Below are 4,755 nucleotides of genomic sequence, written 5' to 3'. Positions count from 1 at the left end.
GAGATCATTTCTTTTGGGCGCCTGGGTGGCTCAGATGGTTAGGCATCTGCCTTCGGCTCAGGTCATGATCCCAGGGTCCTGGGATCGAGTCCCGCATGGGGCTCCCTGCTCCTTGGGAGCCTGCTTCTCCCTCTGCCTCTCTCTCTCTCTCTCTCTCTGCCTCTCATGAATAAATAAATAAAATCTTTGAAAAAGAGAGATCATTTCTTTTAAAAATGCATGGGTTTTTTTTTCTTGATAGGACTAGTCTGCTTTATATATATACTTTATATACTTTCCACATATATATGGTGGAAAGACTGAGGGTTATGGGGTCAGAGGACCCTGCATTTCATCTCAATTCTCCCACTTATAGCTATGGTCTTGACCTTCAGTCAAGAGTCCGGGTCCCTTGATCTCTACGACGAGACTAATACTCAACAGGCCAACGGTACTGCATTCTAGGGCTATGGTGGGGATTCATGAGACATTTGCCATGGAACCTAGTAAGTGCTCACTAAGTGATGTTCAGTGTTGTTCATTACAATTCTAGTTTATGTAAGAAATTAAAGATACGCACTTTTCACAGCGCTCTACAGATAGCACCACGATTTCCAGGGGCTTTGTTATATCAGCCAGGATAGCGGAGCTGATCCTCCAGCAGCAATCCCCAAACCTCAAGGGTTTACAGCAACAGTTTACTTTTCTTTCTTTATTTTTTTTTTTTAAGTAGGCTCCATGCCCAGCACGGAACCAGACGGGGGGCTTGAAGTCAGGACCCTGAGATCAAGACCTGAGCTGAGGTCAAGAGTCGGACGCTCAACTGACTGCGCTTCCCCAGGTGCCCCTACAGGGTTTACTTCTTGCTCATGCCACAGGTCCGTCATGGGTCAGGTGTAGACTACTGCTGTGATCTTTCCTCCTGGGCCCAGAAGAAGGGAACAGCCAGTCTCTGGAACACTGCTGGTTGTCATGGGAAAGGAAACAGTTCTTAGATCAACATTAGATGCCATGGCTTAGAAATGACACCCATTATTTCCATTCAGAACTCATTGGTCAGAAGAGGTTACACATTCCCACCCCACCATCAGGAGGACAGGAAGAATAAATCTACCTGGCGCCTGGAAGGGAGAAAACCAGAGAATGTAGCTATGGACTAGCACACCACATTTGAGAATCACCACCTCGCCCAGAGGGATGACTAGACAGTGGGGGGGGGGGGGGGGCGGAGGAGGCAGAGGGAGGCAGAGAGGACAGGAGGCCCCCTAGGGGGTGCAGTCCTAGGTCAATGTGCGGGGCTGAGGCCAGGAGAGTGCTGAGCCCCTTTTTCCTCTGGACCCGACCCAGACAGCCTGGACCATTCGGTTCTGCAGGCAAACCAGCCAGCCCTGCTAGTTGGTGGGAGTCCTGGGCTCTCCACGTGGGCAACGAGGCTGGGCGTAGCCTGTTTCCCTGGCCCTCCAGTTCATGGGCGAAACAGTCACAAAGCAGGATCTCTTCGGCTCCGCCCCTCCTGCCCTGTTGGATCCCAGAGCCTATTCTTCCTATAGTTTGACAGTCAGCGTCTCTGGTATGCTCTTTCTGTGCCCCCACCAACCTCCCCCCTGCCCCGGTGCCAGCCCCTGGCCCCTCCCTGCTCTGGCTCAAGCCTCTCCTGTCACTGCGGACGTCAAAGGTCCCCAGGGCTGCAGCTCCCACAGCAGCCGTGCCTGGGCGGACAGTGCCACCTTCCGTCCTTCGGAGGCTGCTGGTGGCATTCTTGTGCCCCCAGTGCCCCAGATCTCGCACAGCGGCCCTTGCCAGAAGATTCAGCAGGACTCCGTGCACAGGGGAGCCTGAGGGACCAATGCTGGGCTTCTTGCGGATTCTGGGCCTCAGGCCCTCCCTTGGGTCCCTCCCAGCCACAGGCCTTTGCAGGTGCGGGGCCTCTGCCTCGATACTTTTACTACCACCTCCTTCCCCATCGTCCTCAACTCTTGACTCCTCAGACCAACTCAGGGCGCCAGTATAAGACCCCCCTCCCCACGCTGAATCGGCAGCTAATGATGGCCAGCCCAGGAGAAGAGACCTGCTGGTCCAGAGCATTTCCAAACAGCAAACAAATTCTTCCTATTGCTCATGTGAATTCATACCTTGCCCCTGGTCAGCTGCTCACACATCCTTTGTGACCTTCAGGGGAGGGATGCAGGCCTGTCAGACCCATTGGCCTCGGTGAGGAAATTTCTGGCGGTTTCCAGTCTGCCGCAGCGAGCAGCTGTGGTTAAGTGTACATGTGGACCCAAGTGGCTAGGAAAGGAGCCTTCTTTGTCCTCCATTCGCCGTGGCTGAACACCTTCCTTGGACCAAGGAGAGGAGACATCTCCTTGCCAGTGGAATTCTGGTCCTCACCGGAGGCCAGGGAGGGCAAAGCCAATGTTCCAGGCAGGGCCATTTCCCCAGAGGCCTGTCCTCCCAGCACTGCCCCCAATGTACAGAAGAATATCAAGGAGACTTGGTAGCAGTACACCTGTCAGGAACAGGCAGGTAAATTAGGATCCACTCTTACCAGGGATGCTAATGCCCAGAGGAAAGCACATGCCCACAGCTGCTGCCTTCTGGGGCCACCAGGCCACGCGCCCAGTGGTCCGGGTTCCCATGCACAGCACTGCCCCTTCTGGAAGGAAGTCAGATTTGAATCCAGGTTCAAATCCAGGCTCTGCTACCTTGCACCAGTTACCTAAACTTCCTGTGCCTCAGTTTCTCCATTTGTCAATGGGGGGGTGGGTCATGTAATAATTCTGTTTGCAAAGGGTTATTTCAGGGAAGAGGTGAGAGTTAGGCCATGCTCTTCCTCCCCCTGGCCCCAGGCCTACAGGATCGCTGACCAGGGAGGCCTGGCTATTATCACCCCCGTAGATTCCAGAGTCAAAACCACACCCTCCCGCTAGTACCCAAGATATATCTGAAAAGGAAACAGATCACACAGAAGAAGTAAGGTGGCCAGGCACCACCCTCAGCCTCAGCCCCAGCTCTCGGCTGGCCAACTCAGACGAGGCCCGCGTCCAGATCTCCTGGGGCCTCCTCCGGTCACAGGGGCCGTGGAACTAACTGGCTGGTGGCCTGAGTTACTTCTCCACTCCGTGTGCATCTCCTGGCCTCCCTGCTGCAGCCACACACTCCAGGGCATACCAGCCCTGAGCATGTGGCCTGGAGGACAGGGGGCTCGGCGAGTACAGTACCTGACTTCTGCTGTCGTTGCTTTTGTTTTTCCTCAAGTACCACTAGTAGAGTGATGTCAGTATAAGGCACCTTTCTCCAGCACGTTACCGTTTTGAAACAAATCTGGGGCAAGTTTTCCCACAATCCAACAGAAAGACTTAGCAAATGCTGACAATCCGCAAGACACACAGGACCACCTTTTTCTTCTCCCATCGCCCCCAGACCCAAACCGCTTCCAGGTGCCCCCACTCTGTGCGGGGGGCCGGGGCTGGTTTAGCGCCTCCAAGAACCTTCGAGCTTTCCATGACATTAACCCTTGTATGAAGCTGTGAGTGCTGAGGAGGAAGCTGTGAAGTCATTTCCCACCATATTGCAATGATGGGTTAATCAAGAAGGCTACACCTGGATCTGATTTTCTTTCTTTCTTTTAGAGAGAAAGAGAGAGGGCGAGAGCACACACGCAAGCTGAGGGGAGGGGCAGAGGCAGAAGGAGAGAGAGAATCTTAAGCAGGTTCCACACTCAGCGTGGAGTCAGATGCAGGGCTCGATCTCATGACCCTGAGATCATGACCTGAGGTGATATCAAGAGTCAGACGCTCAAATGACTGAGCCACCCAGGCGCCCCAGATCTGATTTTCATTTTGATGAAAAGAGTCTCTATTAAAAGCAAAAGCTCCCCAGGACTTACCTCTTGAAGGAAGGATCAGAAACTTCCTTGAGGCTGCCAAGCATTGACCGGCTGTGATGAGAGGTACCCATGATGGTGGAGGTTTAACCGGGGAGGGATTTTCATCAGGATCATTATGGTTTGGGCTAGTGTTCCAGTTACAAAGTCCCACAGGTTTTGAGGGGTCTTTCTCAACCTAGCTTTTTCATTAGCCCTATTAGTTGTGGTTCAGGATCTTACAACACACAATGACAGAAACACCTGTCCTGATTGTTGTGCTGAATGCCTCCAGGTGTTAGTTCATGACATTGCTTCTAACAGGACACTTGATTCCATCACCTGGAAAGATCTAGGTCATCCTCCAAAGCCTAACCACCTTGGAGGAACTCTCCATCATCCTCTGTGGCAGAGTTGACTGTCACCAGCTCCTTGCTTCCATGATACCTGTGGGTGCTTAAATATAGCCTCTTGCCTCCTTCCTTGTCTGTCTCCTTCTGCTAGACTCTGGTGGACTAGACTGTGGTTTTCCCTAGTACATCCATGTCCCCAGTGTCCTACGCAAGGCCTAGACTCAAGTAGTCAGAGGTGAACAGTTTTTAAATAAAAGTGGAAATTAAAAAGCATGAGTTGGGGGCGCCTGGGTGGCTCAGTCGGTTAAGTGTCTGCCTTCGGCTCAGGTCATGATCCCGGAGTCCTGGGATCGAGCCCCACATCGGGCTCACTGTTCAGCAGGGAACCTGCTTCTCCCTCTCCCTCTGCGTGCCACTCTGCCTACTTACGATCTCTCTCTCTGTCAAATAAATAAATAAAATCTTAAAAAAAAAAAAAAAAGCATGAGTTGGTGGCCACGATGTTTGGATGGACACAGAAGGCCATGGGAGCCTGTTTTCAGAGAACCTGGATTTTCCACC

At 52.6% G+C, this 4,755-nt stretch overlaps 1 long non-coding RNA gene across 1 annotated transcript; it reads right to left on the bottom strand.

Annotated features, from left to right (window-relative positions):
- Positions 1-224: 224 nt before the first annotated feature.
- LOC113921333 lies at positions 225-4,530 on the bottom strand. Its single transcript, XR_003519645.2, has 3 exons — positions 3,866-4,530; positions 2,112-2,485; positions 225-942 (listed from the first exon to the last, which is right to left on the bottom strand). It is a non-coding gene; the product is annotated as an uncharacterized LOC113921333 (long non-coding RNA).
- Positions 4,531-4,755: the final 225 nt, after the last annotated feature.

Source organism: Zalophus californianus, chromosome 9 (genome assembly GCF_009762305.2).
Source record: "Zalophus californianus isolate mZalCal1 chromosome 9, mZalCal1.pri.v2, whole genome shotgun sequence".
Classification (NCBI taxonomy): Eukaryota; Metazoa; Chordata; class Mammalia; order Carnivora; family Otariidae; genus Zalophus; species Zalophus californianus.
This window is presented reverse-complemented; position numbering and strand designations above follow the sequence as displayed.